Below are 26,997 nucleotides of genomic sequence, written 5' to 3'. Positions count from 1 at the left end.
GGACTGTATAGTTGGGTGAGTGTATGTATGAGTGTGTTAGTGATTGAATGTATATCTCAGTTGTACATGTGTCAGTAATTACATATGTGAAACACAGTGTATATGTGTGTAAGAGTATATAACTATCTACATGTGAGAGTGCGTGATTTTGGGAGTGGCTGTATGCGCCATAGTGCAAGGATATCTGTGTCATGTGCTGTTTGTTTTTCTGCAGGAAGACACAGAATTAGTTAGTATTTTTATGAGTAAGTGAACTTGAGTGTGTTTAACTGTATAGGTGAGTAAATTGGACTGTGATTAATTATTTGCATGACTGACTAGATGTGTCAGTACCTCAATGGATGATTGGCGGTGTGTGAGTGTCTATATAGGTGTATAAATGCACAGAGTGACTGTAAGTATGAGTGACTGTACATGTGAGTGAGTGGACATGTATGTAGACCTAAAAGTCAATGAGTGGGTGTGTAGTTATTGGTATTGGAGTATCTATGGTTGTCAAAATGGCCGTTTGAAATTTTGAGTCGGTGTATCAAAGGTTATATTAGGGTGTGAGAAGATGCACTAATTTATCACATGGATGACGTCATCAGTGATGTCATCAGTGATGTCATTTGAGATGTCATCAGTGATGTCACTGACCATGTCATGAGTGATGTATTATGTGACGTCATCAGCAGTGCATTGCGGGGGCGCGAGTTATAGTTAGCTGAACTAACTATAACAGTGGAATTTCTAGGGTTTTGTACGAGGGAAATGTCCAGCTAACTATAACGCCCCTGAAACCTATGGTTTTTTCAGTGAATTTCTAAGGTTTTTTAAATGCTAATTCCTAACTATAACGTGCCTGAAACCTATGTTTTTTTCAGTGAATATATATAAATATATTTATATATATATATCAAAAACATCCCACTCCCAAAAGAACAGGTAGAGGCCACTCAGGGGATGCCTTCGGAAACCTTTAATTAGTCAGCTGTTGCATAATGCATTTCTGCCTTTCGGCCTTCCTCAGATGCAGCTGAATACAAGAATAGACTTTCACTCCCACCTTTTAAAGTGTCCAGAGTCTCTCCCATAGGCGTAAATCGCTAAAAACAGTCACATGATGGCAACTTGATGTAGCTCGTGAACAAACTACAGCTCCCAGAATGCTGTAGTCCGGGGTGTGTGTTGCTGGGATGGACTGACAATGTTGGTCCCCAGTGGGTATCTTTATGTCTTGCTGAAAAAGGCGCGGGGTGTCGAATTTAAAGTCCTTGAAATGTTGTGTAGCTGACCTCCCTCGGGTCCCCTGTTTAATGCTCCAACCTTGTCGTGCATGTGCTCGCCAGGTCGTGAAACAGACTGACAGTGCATCTGTCCCCTCATTAATAACGTGCTGCTCTCGCAGCAACCCATGGCAGGGCATGCCTTCCAAGGTGGGCCGGAGTCCTATCAATCCCTTGATCTGAGCAAAACTGCAGCTGCAGCAAGTTCCAGTAATGCTCCGGCCTCTTTGCAGAACGGGGCCTCTAGTGCGCATTTGGCTGGCACAATACATCAAATACATCCCACTCGCAAAAGAACAGGTAGAGGCCACTCAGGGAATGCGTTCGGGAAACCTTTAATTAGTCAGCTGTTGCATAATGCACTTCTGCCTTTCGGCCTTCCTCAGATGCAGCTGAATACAAGAATAGACATTCACTCCCACCTTTTAAAGTGTGCAGAGTCTCTCCCATAGGCGGAAATCCGCTAACAACAGTCACTTGATGTCAACTTCCTGTAGCTCGTGAACAAACTACAGCTCCCATAATACTGTAGTTCCGGGTGTGTGTTGCTGGGATTGACTGACAATGTTGGACCCCAGTGGGTATCTTTATGTCTTGCTGAAAAATGCGCGGGGTGTCAAATTCAAAGTCCTTCAATCGTTGTGTAGCTGGTCTCCGACGGGTCCCCTGTTTAACGCTCCAACCTTGTCATGCATGTGCTCGCCGGGTCGTGAAACAGAATGACAGTGCATCTGTCTCCTCGTTAATAACGAGCCACTCTTGCAGCAACCCATGGCAGGGCATGCCTTCCAAGGTGGGTCGGAGTCCTATCAATCCCTTGATCTGAGCAAAACTGCAGCTGCAGCAATTTCCAGTAATGCTCCGACCTCTTTGCAGAACGGGGCCTCTAGTGCGTCTCTGGCTGGCGCAATACATCAAAAACATCCCACTCCCATAAGAACAGGTAGAGGCCACTGAGGGGATGCGTTCGGGAAACCTTTAATTAGTCAGCTGTTGCATAATGCATTTCTGCCTTTCGGCCTTCCTCAGATGCAGCTGAATACAAGAATAGACTTTTACTACCACCTTTTAAAGTGTCCAGAGTCTTTCCCATAGGCGGAAATCCGCTACCAACAGTCACATGATGGCAACTTACTGTAGCTCGTGAACAAACTGCAGCTCCCAGAATGCTGTAGTCCCGGGTGTGTGTTTCTGGGATGGACTGACAATGTTGGACGTGTAGCTACGCACGCATCCTCCTGCATGCACAACTGGCGTGTGCTGGTCTGGGGTTCACAGGTCAGTGCAGGGATGTGCCTATCCGGAAAGGGGAACGGGGTGTCTCGGACATGTCCGTGTACAGGAAGTGCGGTAAGTATGTCTCTGTGTTCTGGTGTGGCCTGCTACAAGAGCCGCAGCAGTCGATGTTGTAAAGTGGCATGCACCACCTCCAAACGGCACTGTGATGGTGTAGTTGGAATGTAGCAGGACATGCGCAAATAGGCATTTCAATGGTGTGCCGTACGAGTGCATGAGATACAACAGCGCACCGTACAAAAGTGTGGGGGCTCGTGGGAGGGAGGAGCAGCCATTTGGCAACATAACACACAGTGAACTCGACCATGTGCCACATGCTGGGCATCTTATCCATGATGACCACGGTCGCAGACATCCCACAACACCACCGACTGGCCTTTGTACACATCCTGTATGAATGCAGCGTGGTTTTCACTTCTATGCTCGTTTAGTGGTGAGATGTTGGTGGGTTGTGTGACTTGTGCTCCTTGTTGGTGTGTTTCATTTTGGCCATTGTTAGTCTATATGTGTGTTGTACTTAATTGTGCATGTGTGCCATTCTGCCCATCTCCCCCCTCCACCCACTCCCTGCTTCTTCCTCTTCCTAGTGCTGTTGTGTCTATAATTTTGTTGCTGCACACATAAATACATGTAAAGAATAAATTAGAATAGTTCCTTGATTCTTTTAGGTCTCAAAACTTCTCTATTGGTTTCTTTTTTATTTTCCATATGAACCGTTTTTTTAATATTCAACAACACATAGAAGTCAGAAGTGCAACGTATTCTATCAACACACTTTCTAGAACCTTCTACAACACGTGCAGGTTAAAAGTTCATCAATTTTTTCAAACTTAACGATATTTTTTTGCAACATTTTCTTGAACATTTAACGACACTTGCAGGTTAAAAGTTCACGATTGTTTTAAGTTCCAACAGTCCCTTCCAAATGCAAGTAGCAGGTGTGGGTGAGCTGAGCAAATTGTATCCTATGATATATACTCCACGTTGAAACTGCTTTTTCTTAACCAATCACAAAGATGCTTTTCCACAAAACTAATGTGCACCCTACTTTTAAAAAAGAATGCTTTTCATGATATCTTTAGAGATAAGTTATAGATAGCAATTAGCATTTAAAAAACCTTTGAAATTCACTGAAAAAAACATAGGTTTCATGCACGTTATAGTTAGGAATTGGCATTTAAAAAACCTTTGAAATTCACTGAAAAAAACATAGGTTTCAGGCACGTTATAGTTAGGAATTAGCATTTAAAAAAACTTAGAAATTCACTGAAAAAACCATAGGTTTCAGGGGTGTTATAGTTAGCTGGACATTTCCCTCGTACAAACCCCGAGAAATTCCCCTGTTATAGTTAGTTCAGCTAACTATAACTCGCGCCCCCGCAATGCACTGCTGATGACGTCACATATTACATCACTCATGACATGGTCAGTGACATCACTCATGACATCTCAAATGACATCACTGATGACATCACTGATGACATCATCCATTGAGTATGTGTTTCTGAACAGTTTTAATATGTTTAATATATATAGGGAAAGGCCTGTTGAAAAATAAGTGGGTGTACAAGTGTGTGAATGGATGATTTTCTAGGTGTGTAACTGACTCTATAAGTGAATCATTAAATGTATCTTACTGCAGACTAGTGACTAAACTGTGTGAATGTCTGTATGTGTCTGTGTGTTGGTGTATAAGTGCCTGCATGGTTTTGTGAATAGCTATATGAGTGTCATATGGGTTATTGATTGGTTGTCTGAGTATCAGTATGGGTGCCTGAGTGTTTGTGTGGGTAGGGTGTGTGTGACTCTGTGACTAGATGTGTGAGTGGGTGATTCAGTGGGTGCATGGTTTTAAGAGTGAATCTGTGATGGACTGTATGGTTGGGTGAGTGTATGTATGAGTGTGTTAGTGATTGAATGTATATCTCAGTTGTACATGTGTCAGTAACTACATATGTGAAACACAGTGTATATGTGTGTAAGAGTATATAACTATCTCCATGTGATTGTGTGTGATTTTAGGAGTGGCTGTATGCGCCATAGTGCAAGGATATCTGTGTCATGTGCTGTTGGTTTTTCTGCAGGAAGACACAGAATTAGTTAGTATTTTTATGAGTAAGTGAACTTGAGTGTGTTTAACTGTATAGGTGAGTAAATTGGACTGTGATTAATTATTAGCATGACTGACTAGATGTGTCAGTACCTCAATGGATGATTGGCGGTGTGTGAGTGTCTATATAGGTGTATAAATGCACAGAGTGACTGTAAGTATGAGTGACTGTACAGGTGAGTGAGTGGACATGTATGTAGACCTAAAAGTCAATGAGTGGGTGTGTATTTATTGATATTGGAGTATCTATGGTTGTCAAAATGGCCGTTTGAAATTTTGAGTCGGTGTATCAAAGGTTATATTAGGGTGTGAGAAGATGCACTAATTTATCACATGGATGACGTCATCAGTGATGTCATCAGTGATGTCATTTGAGATGTCATCAGTGATGTCATCAGTGATATCACTGACCATGTCATGAGTGATGTATTATGTGACGTCATCAGCAGTGCATTGCGGGGGCGTGAGTTATAGTTAGCTGAACTAACTATAACAGTGGAATTTCTAGGGTTTTGTACGAGGGAAATGTCCAGCTAACTATAACGCCCCTGAAACCTATGGTTTTTTTCAGTGAATTTCTAAAGTTTTTTAAATGCTAATTCCTAACTATAACGTGCCTGAAACCTATGGTTTTTTCAGTGAATATATATATATATTTATATATATATATCAAAAACATCCCACTCCCTAAAGAACAGTTAGAGGCCACTCAGGGGATGCCTTCGGGAAACCTTTAATTAGTCAGCTGTTGCATAATGCATTTCTGCCTTTCGACCTTCCTCAGATGCAGCTGAATACAAGAATAGACTTTCACTCCCACTTTTTAAAGTGTCTAGAGTCTCTCCCATAGGCGTAAATCGCTAAAAACAGTCACATGATGGCAACTTGATGTAGCTCGTGAACAAACTACAGCTCCCAGAATGCTGTAGTCCGTGGTGTGTGTTGCTGGGATGGACTGACAATGTTGGACCCCAGTGGGTATCTTTATGTCTTGCTGAAAAAGGCGCTGGGTGTCAAATTTGAAGTCCTTGAAATGTTGTGTAGCTGATCTCCCTCGGGTCCCCTGTTTAATGCTCCAACCTTGTCGTGCATGTGCTCGCCAGGTCGTGAAACAGACTGACAGTGCATCTGTCCCCTCATTAATAACGAGCCGCTCTCGCAGCAACCCATGGCAGGGCATGCCTTCCAAGGTGGGCCGGAGTCCTATCAATCCCTTGATCTGAGCAAAACTGCAGCTGCAGCAAGTTCCAGTAATGCTCCGGCCTCTTTGAAGAACGGGGCCTCTAGTGCGCCTCTGGCTGGCGCAATACATCAAACACATCCCACTCGCAAAAGAACAGGTAGAGGCCACTCAGGGAATGCGTTCGGGAAACCTTTAATTAGTCAGCTGTTGCATAATGCATTTCTGCCTTTCGGCCTTCCTCAGATGCAGCTGAATACAAGAATAGACTTTCACTCCCACCTTTTAAAGTGTGCAGAGTCTCTCCCATAGGCGGAAATCCGCTAACAACAGTCACTTGATTTCAACTTCCTGTAGCTCGTGAACAAACTACATCTCCCGTAATACTGTAGTCCCGGGTGTGTGTTGCTGGGATGGACTGACAATGTTGGACCCCAGTGGGTATCTTTATGTCTTGCTGAAAAATGCGTGGGGTGTCAAATTCAAAGTCCTTCAATCGTTGTGTAGCTGGTCTCCGACGGGTCCCCTGTTTAACCCTCCAACCTTGTCATGCGTGTGCTCGCCGGGTCGTGAAACAGACTGACAGTGCATCTGTCTCCTCGTTAATAACGAGCCGCTCTTGCAGCAACCCATGGCAGGGCATGCCTTCCAAGGTGTGCCGGAGTCCTATCAATCCCTTGATCTGAGCAAAACTGCAGCTGCAGCAATTTCCAGTAATGCTCCGGCCTCTTTGCAGAACGGGGCCTCTAGTGCGTCTCTGGCTGGCGCAATACATCAAAAACATCCCACTCCCATAAGAACAGGTAGAGGCCACTGAGGGGATGCGTTTGGGAAACCTTTAATTAGTCAGCTGTTGCATAATGCATTTCTGCCTTTCGGCCTTCCTCAGATGCAGCTGAATACAAGAATAGACTTTTACTACCACCTTTTAAAGTGTCCAGAGTCTCTCCCATAGGCGGAAATCCGCTAACAACAGTCACATGATGGCAACTTCCTGTAGCTCGTGAACAAACTGCAGCTCCCAGAATGCTGTAGTCCCGGGTGTGTGTTTCTGGGATGAACTGACAATGTTGGACCCCAGCGGATATCTTTATGTCTTGCTGTAAAAGGCGCGGGGTGTCAAATTCAAAGTCCTTGAAATGGTGTGTAGCTGATCTCCCTCGGGTCCCATGTTTAACGCTCCAACCTTTTCGTGAGTGTGCTCGCCGGGTCATGAAACAGACTGAAAGTGCATCTGTCTCCTCGTTAATAACGAGCCGCTCTCGCAGCAGCACATGGCAGGGCATGCCTTCCAAGGTGGGCCGGAGTCCTATCAATCCCTTGATCTGAGCAAAACTGCAGCTGCAGCAAGTTTCAGTAATGCTCCGACCTCTGCAGAACGGGGCTTCTAGTGCGCCTCTGGCTGGCGCAATACATCAAAAACATCCCACTCCCAAAAGAACAGGTAGAGGCCACTCAGAGGATGCGTTCGGGAAATGTTTAATTAGTCAGCTGTTGCATGATAAATATGGACAGCAGACCATGTAAATATTGCCACTTTAAAGTACACATGGGTATTTATTTAAAGGGGTTTAATCAAGCCAACAGAACTTTACCAAGCATCAAGTGTATATATATAGCCATAAACAGCATGGGGAAACACATATCACAGTATGTGGACTTTTTTTTAACCCTGGGCGTAGTTCACGAAGTAGCGCTATGCGTAGCTACGCAAAGTGCACTTCGCACTATGCGAGCTACGCGTAGCACTTCGCGAACTGCGTAGTACCCTGTTTGCACTGTGCAAGATGCCGCTTTCAATGATTGCACAGTGCGGACAAGCATCCGGCACTGTGCAATCATTGAAAACGGCATCTTGCACAGTGCGAGCTGTAGTTTTCTGCCGCTCGAGTAGATTTTTACTCGAGCGGCAGCTTTCTTAACGAGGACTGGTAGTTTCTTATCGTGAGCGGTCGCGAGCATACGTGACCACTCGCAATGAGAAACCTGACCTCCCCGCTTTGAGAATCTCGCCAGCAGGTTTATATTCCACGCTCACGATCGCCAACTTGATGTTGCTGATCGGGAACGAGGAAAAAGTCTTGCCGGGATGTCATTTTGCTTGCTCGCAGTCGCCAACTTGACGTTAAGGACCGCGAGCAAGCAAAAAATGACCGCTACGTGTGATTGCACTGTGCTATGTGCAATTCGCGTAGTGCGAAGTAGCGCAAACTTCGCAAACTACACGAGCGTAGCGTAGTGCTTTGCCCAGGCTTACTTTTTTTACAAAGACTGGTCAAAGATTTCCCTACATATGTAAAGGACACCGGAGATTTCCTAAACAAGATTAAAGACATCCAATGGGATGATGACATGGTATTTATAACTTTAGACATTGAGTCACTATAAGCATGTATAGAACATCACACAGGACTCATGGCGGTTAAACACTTTTTAGACACCAGACCAGCAGAATGCTATGAACACAACAAAATGCTGATGGACTGTATATCATGGTGCCTCTACAACAACTATTTAATGTTCGGTACTGATCTATATAGACAACTGCGGGGTGTTTCCATGGGGGCCTGCTTCTCTCTTAGTTCATGCCTGTTTGTTGGTAGGCTGGTGGGAGTAGCAGGCTGTCAGGGCTGTACATGCAGATATGTATACCAGGCATGTTAAATACTGTCTCAGATACATTGACAATGTTTGTATTGTGTGGCAAGGAAATGTAGAAAGTGCAAATGTATTTAGCAACAGTATCAATGTTAACTCTGCTAATCTAAAGTTCACTTCACAGATCAGTAAAGACAGCATTGAGTTTTTATCAAAAATTGACTCATAGCCACTACTCTACACAGAAAGGCTACAGCAGGAAACTCTACTCTCCATGCTGACAGTGAACATCCAAAGCATCTAGTAAGGAGTATACCATATGGGGAACTCCTGATAATTTAAAGAAGATGCAGTACCGAACAGGAACTAGATAGATGCACACAGGAGGCAATAATGAGATTCAGACACAGAGGATATGGTGACTCATTCCTCAAGGATGCGCTAGCAAAAGTGGCTCTGAAACCCAGAGATTCACTGTTGGAATTGAAAATCAATACTACAGATGAACAGCAGGATCCTAACGCACCTAGACTCATCCTTACTTATAACCAGCAGGAAAGACAAATTAGGTCTATAAACTTAATTGGCCTATTATCCTTACAGATGCGGTTTTGGCACCCAATCTAACAGACAATCTCACTATTACTTTCAGGAAGGGTGTCTCCATGAGGTCCAAATTAGTCAAAAATAGCCCTGAGGTTCATTATAGCAAAATGTGGCTACAGCCAAGACAAGGGTTCTTCAAATGTTCTACCTGCAGAGCATGTAAATTTGAAGAAAACACTACAAAAAACATGACCCCCTTCAGTTCTACTGCAATAATGATTAAAGGCAGCTAAAATTGCAAAACAGAATTTGCTTTATATGTCCTGACATGCACCTGTGGCTTCAGGTACGTTGGTAGTACAAACCTACAGGTGCATGTCAGAATATTGCAGCACCTGCAAACAATTGTTAACAATGACACAGTGTACCCAGTTGCCAGACACTTTAAGTTATAACATAATAATGATCTTAAGTGTCTCAAAGTCTATGTGATCACAGCGGTACCTAACCCTCGTAGAGGTGGCAATAGGGAGCGGTCTCTGCGTCAACTAGAATCGCGCATGATCCTCGAACTAGAAAGCAGATTCCCTAAGGGGCTCAACAACACAGAGGATCTACACAACTTCCTATAATATTTATGCACAACACATCTGAATTACATTAGTGACTTGTCAACCCACATCTGTTATATGCACACACCACATGAATATTAGGTAGATAATCTCAACACATATGAATAAATTAATTCAGTTATGATGGGTTTCTATACCTGTTCTCAGCTGCTAATCTATTGTTTTTAATCCCACAGTCCTGATATTAGATTCAGTTTTTTAGCACTAGCATTTTACAAGCTTGGCAGGGCGGCTGCCCTACCTATAAGCAACAGTACTTTTTTGCACTGAATTTTGCACTTTACAGATACTGCGATCCAAGTTTTTAGTCTATTTCATCAATAGACACTTCCAGCACTTTTAGCTGTTATGCTATTTTAAATCTGACGGATGACTAGGATGATATAGGTGGCTAAGTTAGTTTACAGCACTCATGCAGAAATAGGAGATTCACTCCACAATAGTACATTTCAGGCATAACCATGTGAGGTTTTTTTTGCACAGCATAATCAGTATGATGTATTAGACAGCATTATGCAGCAATACATGGTTTTAACATTTCATATTTAATATTTAATATTTCATGTTTAATTATTTAACATCTAGTGCATTTTAGATATTTAAAACATTTATTGTATTTCAATTATGTATATATTTTCAAATTGTTTTAATTCATATACATTTACCAATTTATCGAACTGTGACTTTGTGCAATTAGACTATGATCACATTAATCTAATCCAAAGACTCACCCGTTTTGCCTGCGGGGAAAAAAATTAATAGTACAGCGCATGGAAAAACACAAATGTCTGAATAGAAGAACTAGCGGATCAAAAAGAACAGACTATGTGAGAGTGTATAACATAGTATGCTGTTTATGTTTACTACTCATGTGGCATGGGTAAAATGACACAACGTAGAATAAAAACTACAGGCGGACTGCGTTTCCGCATGTGATCAAGGGCACCTTGTTGTCTGAAACGCGTCATACGGCTTTGCTGAATAAAGACCTGTTTTTGCCACGCAATTTGGAGTCCGTGACTCTCTCTTCACCAGCTGGAAGTGGGGAGAGCCAGTACTTTGTTCGAGATATATATATATATATCTTCTCAAAGAATCGAAATCTGGAGGAACAGATTGCTCGAGCCCACATGATCAATTTCAGCAGGTAAGTTTATTCAAATTGCAGACAAGGACGACGCGTTTCGGCCACGTCCCTGGTCTTGGTCACATGACCTCCGCCTCCATTTACAGTTCTTTTAAAGGTGCAGTTACAATTGCACAATCATAGACATAAAGGAAATAAATGTTTTACGTCACATTTAAAGAAAAAACAAGTGCCAAATTTTATAAGTGCAAGCATAAAAATAACTGGCAGACTCAGCAGTTGATTGTGAGTATTTGTACATGTTTTGAAGGAGTAAAAACTCATGGCTCTGGCAAGTGTAGGGAGACATGTTTTAGCTTGGATCGTCTTGCGCTATTGTGAGTCATCTCGTTTTGGCGAGAAATGCGTTATTGTGGATCTAGTGGCCATTGTATGCTTGGTTCTAGTGTGGAGAGAGGGACGTGTCAGAACAGTGTACTGATCTGGTTAGATCAGTAAGCACATTGGTATGGACCATGAAAACTGATGGTATATAAAGTGAAGGTGTAGTACCCTACGGTCTATTTTTAAGTAAATAAAAAAATATATATATATATACACTTCATGTTTGGCAAATTTCTGTTGGCTTGAATGAACCCCTTTAAATAAATACCCAAATGTATTTTAAAGTGGCAATATTTACATGGTCTGCTGTCCACATTTATCATGTGGTACATGTTGTATGATTTCAAATAACTGTACTCAACAAACATATACACATTACACTAATTGCAGTTATCAGTACCAGGTGTAACCCTTTATATACTCCCCTATATGTACATAGAAACGGCAATCTTGTCTGATATGCACATGTATCCTGTGGTGTAATATATAATTTTCCCTTTATATAAATGTATCTTTTAAAACAGGAGGAATAGTTCAAAGTACAATGATATATGCTTGTTTAACAGCAACTCTTTTCCATACCATGAGATGTATGGTTTGTCACATCAGAGTATATTGTTGTGGTACATTTTTAAGTTGTGAGTGTAGTTGTCATGTAGGGAAGAGCAAGGTTTTGACTAATCTTCTGAATTGCAGATGGTTGTCTGGGGCTTCTATGTTTGGGGGTATGGCAGGCCATAGATTTTCTGCTTGAACAGAGAAAGATGATTAACCTATGTTTTTTTCATGTATGCAGGAATTATGGGGCTGGGAGCCATTCTTTTGCAAAGGATCTTTTGTTGTATGCATTTTTTTTATGTTCTTTCTGATGAAGAATGGTCCTTTGCCATGTATTCCTTTGCTTTGTGTGTGATACAAAGGAGCTTAAAGGAGGATCTTCAGGCAACTGGTAACTAGGGTAGCGTACTCAGGGCAGGAGAGATGCGTGATTGTGGCTATGCATGTAGGAGGAGTATAGTGGCAGCATTCTAAATTCTTTGTAGTCTTCTCATAGTTGACAAAGGTGAGCTGTGATGTAGATCATTAGCGACGTCCAATTTTGATAGCACAAGAGAGATGGTGGGTTGAACCTTGTGTGGGAATCTTAGGTGTGAGAAGATGGATTGCAGTGTTTTCATATGAAAATGCTTGATTTGGCTACCTTATCAACTTGTGGATTCATTGAATAGGGTGTGCCTTTAGTAATTCCAAGGTTTTTTACCTCCTTAGATATTTTTAATGGTGTACCTAGATCATCAGACCAGGTGCAGAGAAGATCCTATGTTTTCCTGTTGCCACAGGTGACGATAGATGAATATCTCATTTTTGCAGTGTGAGAAATTTGGTTACTGGTTGAGGAGGGGTGAAACCAGTGCTTAATTTGACTGGGTGGTTTGTGGTGCTCAGCACCAGCATCTTATTCTCAAAACCGGCTCTTATAGCAGCTGTCAGATGGGGGTGATGTTTGTCTAATTTTGGGAGAGGCACAACAGTTTTTTAAATAATTAAATATACATTAATTCAGTAATACCTGCCACAGGAAGCTAAAAGAATAGCTTGGGTGGCATGCATTAATCATATTTAATGTATATTTAAAGTCTGAATTGTTACACTTGTATGGGTGTAATTGTTAGTTGTGATGACTGTCATCAGTAGCGCATGTGGGGGCAATGGGTGGTGCAAGTTTCAGTGGCCTCCTGACAAGGTCCCTGGCACTTATTATATTTACAAATTAAGTACTTGGTGAAACCCTGCTCAAGCAACAACGACAATCCTTGTCAGGGTGAGGCACAAGCAAACCCCAAATTAACCTTAGCTCAATATTTTGGTAGCTAGTCACAGAGCAGTCAGGCTAAACTTAGAGGCAATGTTTTTTATTTATGCAGCACTACAAATGATAACAAAGTTAATGCACAACACCAGAAAAATCCCACACCAATTGAAAAAATGGACTAAAGTGTAATAAATAAAACAAGGCACCGGGACACCTAGTTTGCCACTTGCCTGTGGTCTCAAGTTCCTGCTTGTTCCAGACTGATCCAGTGACACCGCAGCTGCCTGGATTTTCCTGCTGGGGCTTTCCTACTCACCATTCTTCCCGCCAACAGAAGCCCCACCCACCACAGGACCTACTTAATACAGGCCACAATGCTACCACATCAGTAGGCACCTGGACACCTAGCTTACCATTTGCCTGTGGCCTCCAGTTCCTGCTTGTTCCAGACTGATCCAGTGACACCGCAGCTGCCTGGATTTTCCCACTGGAGTTTTCCCGACTGGGTTTCCCCACTCACCGTTCTTTCGACCAACAGAAGACCTGCCCATACCCATACCTACTTAATGCAGGCTGCAGCGTGACCGCTCATCTCGACCTTGCAGCAGGTGCGTCGCTGATGTGCCAAAAACAAGGCTGTCTGTGTCTGTCCATGCCTGGTCCATGCCCTGCACTATGACCTCTGGCCCTCCTGCTCCCGAAGATACACCATCATCGAACTCTGCAACCTAAACCCTGGACGCTGCAACTAACACAGCCCCTGCATTGACCCATTCTCCATAGTAGGACCCTTCACCTGCACCCACTGCCACTTCACCTGCCACTGCACACACATCAGACCACATGCCACCCCACCCTGAACACATCACAGACATCATCTGAAAAAAAAACCTTGCATGCACCCTACTGAACACTAGCTCACTATGCAATCATTCCACTGAATTATGGGACCTCATCGCCACACTCGCATCCGAAAGCCTTCCTCACTGAGGCCTGGCTCAGCCCCACATCCACCCAAGACATTGCCACAGCAATCCCCAACAGATATAAAAACACTCACCAGGACCATACCAACAAGCCAGGGGGAGGAACAGCCATCATCCACAAAGAGACCATATAGTGTACTACCACCACCGACAACACCACCAGCCCATGGAACATCTCAACTTTAAGCTCCACACGGACGACAAGACAACCATCAGAGGCACCCTCGCATACTGATGGCCTGGCCCGCGCTGCAGATTCTACAACACAATTGCAGGCTTCATTTTGCCCTTAGTCTCCAAGGACTACATCTTCCTCAGTTACCTAAATTTCCACATTGAGGACCCCAATGACAAAAACACCACACAGCTCCCCAATAGTATGAGCAGCCTTAGATTGACCTAGATCATCCACGACCCTACACACACCACAGGACACATCCTGGACCTAATTTTCATATCCACCAACCACGTCAAATACAGCCATGTCACACAACCCACATGGACCAATCACTCCATCATCCGCTTCAGCATCTCTAGCCCCAGCTCCGCACCCCCAAGATGACCAACGCCCCCCACCAGAGACCAGATGGGTGAGCGCCCTCAACACCTCCAATCTTGCTTCCACCATCAACCTCGAACAGGGAATGAAAAGCTTCAATAACTGGATCACCAATTGCACAGACAGCATTGTCCCCATCAAGAGCAACATCCTGAGAGCTGATACACCCAAGAACTCAGAACTGCGGAACAAGACAGCAAACATTTTGAGAGGAGGTGGCACACAAGCAAGAACACCTCCGACAGGGCAGCCTTCAAGACCTCCCTCAACCTCTACCACAGCCTGCTGAGAACAACGAAATAGACAGCCATTGAGCAATCATGAAATCAGCGGCAACAACACCAAGGTACCTTTCAACTTTAAGGAGTTCTCCAACCCGGTGATAACAACATCACACCCTCACAGAAGCTGTGGGACAACCTCACCTACTTTTCCCTTGACAAGACCACAACCATATACAGAAACTGCGAACCCACACCTACAGACTTCCTCGACAGATACACCACCACCGTAACCGACACAAACTGCACACTGACCACCTGGAACATCCTCTCCACCCAGGACATCATCTCTACCATGAAATTCATCCACTCAGGAGCTCCAAAAGACCCATGCCAGCACCACATAAGCAGCCTCGGAAACGAAAGGATCAGCCAGAAACTCACTATCCAACCGCAGCATTTCCCGACGCCTGGAAACACATTTCCCAATCCGGCCTCCGCAGCAATCACTGGACCAAAACTACCCTAATCACAGCCACCGATGATATCCAAACACTCCTTGACTGAGTAGAAACAGCAGCTTTGATACTCCTCAACCTCTCAGCAGCCTTTGACACTGTATCCCACCATACACTGAGCGAAAGACTCTACCACATTGACATTCAAGGGGACACGCTCAGATGGATCACCTCCTTCCTTAATGGAAGAACCCAAAGGATCCACCTCACACCTTTCACCTCTGAACCCTAAGAGATCATGAAATTACAGATCAACACTACCTCCTCCTCCTGCTTTTTCACTGTGTGCATGCTACAAAAGTTTTCCAAGTGGCTACCCCTACAAATGAGACGTACTGTGACACAAGCCCTCATCACCAGCTGACTGGACTAGAGCAAAGCCCTCGATGTAGCAATCGCTGCACACCTTCTACAGAGACTTCAGACCATACAGAAGGCTGCAACCAGACTCATTCCCCAACAAACCCACTTCACACCCCACCTTAGAAAACTCTACTGGATCCCTGTACAGAAGAGATGCCAATTCAATCTGTTAATCCTCACACACAAGGCTCTACACAGCCAAGGACACACCTATATTAACCACCACCTAAATTTCCACCAACCATCAAGAAGACTACGCTATACCACCCTCTCACTTGCCCATAGTCCCCACATCTACCGAAGCAGAAGTAGAGGATGCTGCTTCTCCCACATTGCAGCATAAATTTAGAAGAGCCTCCCCATGCACCTCTGGACCATCACCTTGCTTCTGGAATTCTGAGTGGCCCTCTAGACCTGGCTTTTTGAATAAGCCTCTGGGGCCTGAAAGTGCCTGCATACCCTAAAGGGTGATTAGCCGCACATTAAAAATCCTACTTGATTGATTGATTGAAAACAAGACCAAAACTACAAGAATTCAATCAGTAGAACCAGATATGTGCAAGTTTAAGGTTGCAGTAAAAATAGAGGCAAAAAGCGCCAACTCTAGATATCTGGTCACACTGAACTGGGACAAAGTCACAAGTTCAAGCCAACCACGATGGAGCATGGGCAAGCTACAGGGAACCAGGTGGCCTGCTGAACAAGAATACCTTAAATCCTGGTTTGCGGAGCATGGCAATGTCCTGCACTGCGGATGTGTCATGCAGCCGAGGCAATGCATCGGTTCCTAGGAGTGGTGAAGCTGCAATGAGAAGTCCTACATTATCGTCCAGGATCACGTTGACGAGTGCTTGTGATGCAAAGTCTGATGTTGAGGTTGTGTAATACAGTCGAAGCAATGAGTCAGTTTTGAAGTGCTATGAGTCTCTAATGCAAGAAACTGCATCATCATCAAGGCTGCTCTCGACAAGGGATTTGTGATATGAGAGCCTGTATCTAGAAAGCTTTTACACAGGCGGTGATTCCGATGTGGACTGCAGGGTCGATGTAGAGTCCTTGTGCTGGGAGAACACTTGTAGCAGAGGTAATGTGTTGATTCTGAAGGTTGTGCGTCAAACAGCAACAGGTCATTCGCTGGTTCTGCTTGAGATGTGTTACGCCACAGAGGAGATGCGTTGGTTCTACTGGATCCATAAATGGGCTGGCAGAGCACCTTTAGACAAATTTCCAAGGGTCTAGGGCTGGGGTGGCACCACTTGGCAAAGTAAAACTAACAGATGGCACAATCCACTGGCAACAGGTTTATTTTGTCAGGTTGACATGGCAGCTTAAAGCTGCACTCACAGGCCACAGTGGCAGACCTGAGATATATTTAAAGAGCTACTTAAGTGGGTGGCACGATCAGTGATGCAGGCCCACTAGTAGCATTACATTTAAAAGGTCCTGGGCACAGGTAGCGCCACTTTTCTATGGGGCTTACAAGAAAATTAAATATGTTAATTGGATATAAGCCAATTCTAACATGTTTTAAGGAGAGAGTACACACACTTTGGCACTGGTTAGCAGTGGTAATGTGTGCAAAGTCCTAAAGTCAACAAAAATTAAGTCTGCAAACAGGCGGCTTGAAGGAAAAACGTTTTTGGGAAAACCACACCAAGGATGCCAGGTCTAACATGCAGGTATTCAATTTTAGGTGGCTTCATGGCGTGCACTGGTCAATGGCCCACAGGCAATTGAACAGTTTTGAGGTTTCATTGTCCTGTCGACCTTCCAGTTTCAGAAGTATCTACATGTCATCTGCATAGCAGGTAATGTCAAACACACTGATCAGACCTTGTAGTGATTTCATGTAGTTGTTAAAAGCAACTGTAAGATGATAGAGCCTTGAGTGACTCCTGCTTTAATGTTCCATGTTTTAGAAGAGAATATGAGGTATGTATAATATTTGGGCTTTTGTTAAGGTAGGATGGGATCCGAATGAGAGCTGTGCCCTCTCTGCAGGCTTCCTCAAACCGTTGGATGAGTGTATAAAGATCTACTGTGTCAAAGGCTACTAAAAAGTCCAACAAAAGAAGGACAGCAACTCTGTTCTGGTCCAATGTGTCTGTAAGGTCATCTTAGATAGAGATTAGGTCCAATTCAGTGCCTCTTCCTTGACAAAAACTAGTTTGGAAGTTGGAAAGTATTGAATTGTCCTCAATCAATTGTGATATCTGGGTGAAAGCTGCTCTTTATATAGTTTGCCCAGGAATAGTCCATTTGCTATAGGTCTATAGATGCCAGGGTCTCGATTATCCGGGTGGTTGTTTTTTTAAAGGGTGAGTATGGATGTCTTTCTTTAGGTCTTCTGGGAAAAAATGCAAAAGTGGAACAATGGAAGCAAATCAGAGTGGTTGGAGCATAACATAGAATAAAAGAGTTATGGAAAGACACATTTCCCATCATCCATCTGTACAGGAAGTGGCATCAATGTGCTTTTCATCATCAATCTGTATTTGAAATGACATCACTGGTTTGCTACCAGAACCTCTTTAAAAGAGGATGTCAAGCAAGAGGACTTAATTTCCCATCTTCCATCTTCTCAGGAAGTGACATCACTGCATTTCCCATCATTCATCTTCACATGAAATTACATTACTGGTTTCTATCAAAGCTGTTTTTAAAAGAAGAAGCAAGGCAAGAGGACTTCATTTGCCATCATTGTCTGCACACCACCCACCACCCTCTGCGCTCCTTCCCCCTTCCAGGACCTACTTATTGGTAGCCATAATACTGATGAACAGCGGGTGTGCTACTGGCATGTCGAAGGCAAGTCAAATGCAAGCCTGTTTGTGCCCATCAATATCTGGTCTGTGCTTAGTACTAGAAACACTGTTCCTCCTTCTACTCACCGCTTTGTTGCTGCACTCCTCTGTAATTTCAACGCTAGCCAACGCTTCCTGTACTGCTATGCACTGCACTATACAACATGGGGGATTGTTCCCACATACCTCCTGCAAGTTCTCATGCATTCCCCACACCCTACACCCACCACTCCTGCCCCAACAGCTCTCAGCATCACACTTACTCAAACAAATTAGCCACTCACACTCACCCAGACTAACCACTATGCATACAACACTCCACACTTGCATGTATGCTCCTCAACACCCACTCACTTACCAAACACCCAAACTCTGCCGTTGGCATCACTATGGCCATCCTTGCTAGCAACAAAATCACAAGGCAAAACAATCAACACAATCCTGGTAGTAAAGTTGCTGTAATATGCAAAGACATCAACTATACCTCCTACAAGGACACTCCCACAGCTATATGGAACACCTCATGTTCAAGATACACATCTGAGCCAACTTCTCCCTAGGGGAAATCCTGGTATATTGACCACTAGGAGCTCTCACCAATTTCAAAAGCAGTACTGCAGACTTCTTACACCTGTCATTAAATTCCAGCACCTCCATTCTACTCAAAGACCTCAACTTTCACCTAGAAGACTGCACTGACCCAAACCCAACACATTACTCAACTTCCCTCGCTATCCCCTTTTCTTCAAATTGGGGGAGAAAAGAAGTGGTCACACCAGGTGAAACAGATGGGTGGTATACTAGAATAAAAGCTAACAATAGATCTACAGAAGGGGGCAGAAAATACATGGGGATTGTTGATTCATCAAAAGCACTTGAGAAAGAATTTACATTTATTGTCAGGGCAAGCCTATAAAGTGATAACTTAACATGGGCGGAGTCCACCTGCAAAGAACAAAGTTTACAGGTTATCAGACTGTGGAAGAGCCAGCATAAAGGAGGAAGTCTCCAAAATGTTAGCATTACCGGTAATTGAGCCCTCTAATAGTTCTGGTGCAGCCTTGTGGTGTTGGCACCAAAGGCTGCTGCACTGGTCGCCACACCAGAACTCTGGTTCTGTGTGGACTACCAAAGACTCAGCTTAGTCACCAGGACCGAGTCACACCCCATCCTCCGAGCTGATGAGATTATTGACAGGCTAGGCACTGCCAAATTCCTCAGTACCTATAATCTGACATGAGGGTACTGGCAGATCGCTCTGACTGAGGGGGTCAAAGAGAGGTCAGCATTTTCAACCCAAGAGGGTCACTTCCAGTTTCAGCTGATGCTCTTCGGTTTGAAAAATGCCCTGCTACCCTCCAAAGGTTGGGTTTTGGCTGGTAAGGAGGCATTTTGTGCCACCTACTTAGATAGCATTGCAGGCAAAGATTAAAACCAGCATGGTCTGGCAAACAAACCATCATGGCCTAAAAATGAGAACCTTCCTAAGCCTCACAGGCTACAACAGAACATTTTTTAAAGGCTTTGGCACCATTACTGCCCCCCTTAACTGAGCTGACTTCTAAGAAGCAGCCCTGATTGGTGCCCAGCAGTGAGGATAGGACTTGTGTTTGTGCAGAGCCATACAGTGATTTGGTGTACACTACTATTCCATACTTAAGACCAATTTAAATATTACATTCTCCTTTTTTCTCTCCATTGGTCATTTTTCCAAATGTGATTACTGCCTCATTTTTATAATCTTGAGGAACTTTGTTTGTTGCATCTGTAATACCTTAAAAGATTGTAAATGGATTCCATCTTCCTACAGACCTAGTCCCCTTGAAGCCATCAACAAGGTTAAGCTGCAAGGCTAGTGGGCGGCTGTGAAAAGGGGGTCCACAAAGTAGGACCTGCAGTATGCCCTGTATGTTTGTAAGGAAGAATGTTGGCTGAAGGCTGTAGAAAAGGACAAAGGAGGTGATGACCCTGAGAAGGATAACGAGGAGGAGGAAGAAAATGACTTACCAGTGGCTCCAAAGTAGAGCCCAAAGAGAGAGACTACCCTGCTGGATCCAATGCAGGAAGCAATGTCTCCTTGCAAACTTTGTCTCCTGAGGAGTTGAAGGACAGACAGTCTGAAGAGGAACCTAAAGCTGCTGCTGGCCTGTCTGGCTGCAGAGTGGAGAAGAATTGAAGCAAACAAAGCCCTGGTGGAGGAGATGAGAGCTGAGGCATCAGGAGTCTTAGAAAAAAGAAAGATCTTTTTAGCTCCTTAACTAGGTCTTAAAGAGCTGGACATGTAGGCCCAACAGCTGTTAGAGTCTAGCACAAATGGTGGCAGTAAAACAACAGTGTCCAGTGGTGAAGAAAGGATCCACATACCCATGGACTTGGTGCCTGTTTCAATGAGGGGGATGACATAGACAGGTCGTTTGAGACATTTGAGGTTGCTCTAGAGGTGAACAGGATCCCTGAGGAGGATTGTGGAACTGGCATATAGAGGCATATACCTAATTATAGTAGGGATGCCCTATTGGCCCTAGAGAAGGGGGCATGCTGATATAGTCTAGCATGAAGGAGGCCTTTGCCAAGAGATATGGATTCACCCCAGAAGAGTGCAGGTTGAGAGTCATGGGTAGTCAGAAACTGTCTCACCAGTCCTGGGAGGGTTTTTGGGTTGTTTTGCAAGGCACTGAAGGGCTGGGTGAAGGATAGTGAGATCAACACGTATAAGGGGCTGTACAATTTGGTCACCAGAAAGCACATGTTCATTCTTTTTCTTAACCTGGTTGATTGTAGGGTCACGGCCCCGTGGAGCTTGCAAAGGAGGCAGAATTCTGTGTGAGTAACAGAGTATCTGAGAAGGCATTTGGGAGTGATCCTAAGGCGGTGGCTCAGTGCCCCCCTTCAAAGTGAGGGAGAGGTATGCAGTGACCCATGCATGTATCAGTATGGGCAGGGGAAATGGGTAGGGTTTAGTGGACAAACGCCCAGGGTACCGTATTTCCAGCATCAGAGCTTAAAATGCTCCCAAAGGAGTCACAGGCAGAGGAACCTAGTCTGTACCAAGAGACCATCTACTGGTGGGTGCTCCACAGTGGCAGGAGAGCTGGGTGGGGCTGCCACCACCAGTGCCCTACCAGTTCTATCTCTTGGAGGAACTACTACACATCGGAGGATACGAAGGCCCAGGTGGAGAGACAAGAGGTGGAAACTGTTCATAGTGGGAGGACCAGTGGGTTAGGGTTTGCCAGCTCTCTGAGAACAGAGCACCCCAAGGATGACCCTGGGGAGGCACCTCTGACCGGGGGGCTCCATACACTGTCACAGGAACAGAGGGCTGTGGACCTGCACCAAGCAGACTCTTGCATGACAAAGACAGAGTGTCACCCTTGACGGGGATGGATGTACCCACCCTGAAAGTCCTGGCTCGCCAGGCTCATGTGCAGCCTAAGGGTGCAGACCCTGGATTGAAGGATGAGTGTCAGGATATATCCCGTGAGCTGGTCGGAGGGAGGGTGGAGAAACCTCAGAGATGAGAGAATCCTCAGGAGCCCAAGGAGAACACCTTGCCAGCCCCAAAACTGGAAAAGAAGGTTACCCAACTACTCTGTATAGGGGCCTCCACCTGGCAGTGGATGGCTTGGGGCCTGGCTCCTCACACTGGCAGCTGCCAGTGGCCTCTGTTGGCTGTTATCCTTATGAACAGAATTCTCCTTGAGTCGGTGAAAGAAGTCTGGTCCAAGGGGTGGAATGGGCCACATCACTTTGTTAGCCATGCTGGTACTGTCTGCCTATTGGGATTCATCTGTGACCAAGTTAAAGTTAGGTGCTGCACAGATGGGGTCCGCAGGTAAGGAGAAGGGTTTCCTGTTGATCAGTTTCCTGTTCCTCATATCTTTACACAGAGTGCAAGGTCGTTCCATCCAGAGCCCGCCACCAGAAAAGGGGGAGAGGGCCTCTATCTAGTGTGAAAGGAAAGTGCTAATATGAACAGTGCACTCATTACTGAAACAGAACATGAATGAAGAAACGAAACTTTAAGTGAAGCATTTCTCGAAGTTGTACTAGATCAGTTTTGAGCAGCCTAAAATGGCGCCCAAATAGAAAATGGTGGAGTGAATGCTAACTTAATTAAAACATAGTAAGCATAAACAAATTCTATTTTAACATGGGGAAGATTTCAAAGAACTTGAAATACCCACAGGTCCTCCCTTCCTGCCTTGGTTCCAGACTCACTACAGGGGGTATGTCAGCTTTTGTGTCTGGACAGGACACAACCTATTCATGTGTAAGTGTAAGGCTGTGTCCAGGTCCTCCCTCCAATCTCCCAGGATGGTGCATCAAGTCACACCTAAGCTCCCTTTGTGTGTGGCTGCCTAGAGGGAAAACACAAAGACCAGATCTCACTCAACCCAGACTGAACAGAGATAGGCAGCAGGCACCAAATGTCTAAAATACAAAATTGCCAACTTTCTAAAAGTGCCAATTTCAGAAATGCAATTTAAATTGCGACTTCACCATAAGGTACGATTTTTAGTGGTGATTCCAGACACATCAGACTTGGAGGTCTTATCTTTTCCCAATTGGAAACTACACTTATAAAATGCAATAATGTAATCCCAATGTTATCCTATGGGTGCAATATGCCTTGCTTTAGTGGAAAACAAATATAAAGGTTTTTCACTACCAGGACATGTAAAACTTAAAAGTACTTGTCCTACTTTTTAAAGGCACTATACCCTGCCCTTTAGCTGTCCAGGGCTTACCTTAGGAGTGACTTATATGTATTAAATATGAAGGTGTGGGCCTGGCAAGAGGTTTAACTTGCCAGGTCAACATGACAATTTATAATTATTGCCCACACAGGCTCTGCAGTGAAAGGCCTGACACATGGTTAAGGGGCCAGTGGGTGGCACAATCAGTGCTGCAAGCCCACTAGTAGCATTTAATTTACAGGCCCTGGGCACATGTATTAGACTTTACTAGGGGATTATAATTACATTAACCCCTTCGATGCTCATGACGGAGCGGTTCCGTCATGAGCATCGGTTGGGCTGTGCTCATGACGGAACCGCTCCCCCCCTGGGGCATCGATCGTGCCCCCACAGAGGGGGATGGCAGCGGAAGAGTTTCCGCTGCTACCCCCAAGCCCCCCACGCTTCCCCATGACGTCAGCGCGCACAGCGCGCGCCGACGTCATCAGGAAGCGTTGGACGCGCTGGAATCCATTTCTTCCAGCGCGTCCAAGGGAGCAGAGGTACGTTTCCTTGTCCGGTGGGGGCCGCGGGGGTGATTTCTTTAGTATTGAGGCATCGGGGGAGAGGAAAGAGTATTTCCTCTCCCCTGATGTCTCAATACAGGGCATTCCTGCTCCACGATCGCGCACAGCGTCGCGATCGTGGAGCAGGGATGCCCCACTAGACACCAGGGATGTGTGTTTTGGTATTTAGGAAGTGACCCCTTGGGCAAGGGTCGCTTCCTAGGCGGGCAAAATAATTCGAAGACTTTTCTGCCCCCCCCGGGGGCAGATCGGTCGTCTTTCTGCCCGTTTCTGCCCCCAGGGGGGGCAGAAAAGCCCACCAGACACCAGGGATGTATTTTTCTTTATGTAGGAAGTGACCCCTTGGGCAAGGGTCACTTCGTAGGCGGGCAAAATAAATCGAAGACTTTTCTGCTCCCCCTGGGGGCAGATCGGTCGTCTTTCTGCCCGCTTCTGCCCCCAGGGGGGGAGCAGAAAAGCCCACTAGACACCAGGGATGTCTTTTTCGTTATTTAGGAAGCGACTCCTTGGGCAAGGGTCGCTTCCTTGGCGGCCTAATTTATTTGAAGACTTTTCTGCCCCCCCTGGGGGCATATCGGTCGTCTTTCTGCCCCTAGAGGGGGCAGAAAAGCCCACTAGACACCAGGGATGTATTTTTTCTGCATGAGGAAGCGACCCCTTGGGCAAGGGTCGCTTCCTTTGGGGCATAAATAATGGGAAGACTTTTCTGCCCCCCCTGGGGTCAGATCGGGCATCTTTCTGTCCGTTTCTGCTCCCAGGGGGGGGGGCAGAAAAGCCCACTAGACACCAGGGATGTCTTCTTTTTTATTTAGGAAGCGACCCCTTGGGCAACGGTCGCTTTCTTTTTGGGCATCAATAATGGGAAGACTTTTCTGCCCCCCGTGGGGGCAGATCGGTCGTCTTTCTGTCCGTTTCTGCTCCCAGGGGGGCAGAAAAGCCCACTAGACACCAGGGATGTATTTTTCTGCATGAGGAAGCGACCCCTTGGCAAAAACTGTTTGCATTTGTGCTCGATGTGTATTTTGTTGTCTTGTGAGTAATTTGTTTTTTTTTTCTTCTTTCTGGTTGGATATGGTTGGTTTTTGCTGTGTCACTGCAAAGTAGGTTCTGGTGAGAGTAGCTGTCTTTTGTAATTGAATTCTATAGTTTTTGAGTACATTGATCATTGTGATAAAGGTACACATTTCTTTACTTACTTGGTTTGCACATTGTTGGTTGTTGTTGACTTGTTTGTGCAGTCTTCAATCTTAGTAAGTATAATGGCTAGCCGCAGGATTACTGCTCAGCAGGTTGTTGGTTTGCTGTTTGAGTCTTCCTCTGATATTGGTTCAGACACTGACTCTGCATCTGAGGGAGAGGAGGCAGGGGACGATTCTGGCAGTGAGTTTTCTCTCCGTATGGAGTCATCGGATGATGAAGATACTCTTAGTGCGGATGAAGTGCCTGTGTTAGAAGAGGAGACTGATGTGCCGATAGTGCGGCAAGAGGCATCTGGGCTGCAGCCTGGGGCTGCAAGGCTTCCCGTTGGTGTAGTGCGGCAAGAGGCATCTGGGCTGCAGGCTGGGGCTGCAAGGCTTCCCTTTGAAAGTGATGACCTCTGGGTTGCCCCTGGCATGGTGCAGCCGGCATTGCCAGAGTTTACTGGTGTTCCAGGGTCTAGAGGGAATACTGAAAACTTTTTGGCGGTAAATTTTTTTCAGTTGTTTATGGACGATGTGTTTTTGGCAGAGATTGTTGAGCAGACTAATTTGTATGCCGAACAGTTTTTGAGGGACAACAGTGCCAGTCTTAAGCCACACTCTAGAGCTACCCAGTGGACTCCCACAAATGTTGAAGAGATGAAGAAGTTTGTGGGTTTAACTTTTTTGATGGGCTTGCTAAGGAAGCCATCAATGTCTTCATATTGGTCTAGCAGTCCCTTGATGGCAACGTCTATTTTTCCGGCAGTCATGAGTCGTGACAGGTATTTGCTTCTGCTTCGGATGATGCATTTTGTTGATAATGGTTAAGCGTTGCCACGAGATCGCCCTGAATGTGACTGTCTTTTTAAGATTAGGCCTGTCCTTGATCACTTTGTTGATCGATTTTCTGAGATTTATGCCCCTGGGAAAGAAATTGCAGTGGATGAGTCTTTGGTGTTGTTCAAGGGCCGCTTGGGTTTTAGGCAATACGTTCCTAGTAAGAGGGCACGCTATGGAATAAAGCTGTATATGCTGTGTGACAGTAGGACTGGATATGTGTCTAATTTCAGGGTGTACACCGGTAAGGAATCTAGGATTAACCTCCCTGGTTGTCCGTCCACTTTTGGAGTGACTGAGAAAATTGTTTGGGAACTTGGTAGAGGATTTTTTAACAAAGGCCACCATTTATATGTAGATAACTTCTACACTGGTGTGCAGTTGTTCAGGGAATTGGCCAAAGTGGACACTGTTGCTTGTGGCACAATCCGCTCTAACCGTAAAGGTTTCCCGAAAGAACTTGTTTGTCAAAAGCTTGTGCGGGGACAGTGCAGTGCGTTGCCTTGCCAGGAGCTTCTTGCTGTGAAGTTTTCAGACAGGAGAGATGTCTACATGCTGACTACCATCCATGATGAAAGCACTGCACCTGTGACTGTTTGGGGTCAGGTCGCTGAAGCGCGCAAACCTGTGTGCATTTTAGACTATAATAGGCACATGGGTGGTGTTGACAGAGTAGATCAGAGGTTGGAACCTTACACTGCTCTTCGTAAGGCTTACATTTGGTACAAGAAGTTGGCTATCCATCTTTTCCACTTGGCAATGTTTAATGCTTTTGTTGTGTTCCAGGATTCTTGCCCTGAGTCAAAGATGACTTTTGCTAAGTTTCAGGAGTCTGTAATAGGCAGCCCTGTTGTAGTGGAACAGGCAAGTGTTCCTAGAGTTGGAGTGGTGGAGGATGTTGCTAGATTGAAAGATTGCCACTTTCCAGATCACATTCCTCCCACACCCTCTAAAGATTTTTCCAGTAGGAGATGTAGAGTCTGTTGGCGAAGAGGTACGCGGAAGGAGAGTCGTATGTACTGCCCCGACTGTCCTTCTCATCCTGCACTGTGTCTCCCTACTTGTTTTAGAGCGTACCACACGCGAAATAATTATTGGGAGCATTCATGAGTGGTAAAGTGAACTGCCTGGTCTGTATTCTTTGGATAATTTGATTCTGTTTCAAGGTTGGTGTTAGTGCAATGTATTTAGTTGCTGATTTTCTGTTAGAAGATTTGTATCTATTTGCGATTTGTTTGTGTTTTTATTTTTTTCTAAAAAAATCCTAAATGTGATGGCGGTGTGTGTAGGCTTGCGCTTGGCTGTTGGTGTGTGTGGACTGGCACTTGGTTGGTGGTGTGCGTGGAAT

This window comes from Triturus cristatus, chromosome 9 (assembly GCF_964204655.1).
Source record: "Triturus cristatus chromosome 9, aTriCri1.1, whole genome shotgun sequence".
Taxonomy (NCBI): domain Eukaryota; kingdom Metazoa; phylum Chordata; class Amphibia; order Caudata; family Salamandridae; genus Triturus; species Triturus cristatus.
This window is presented reverse-complemented; position numbering follows the sequence as displayed.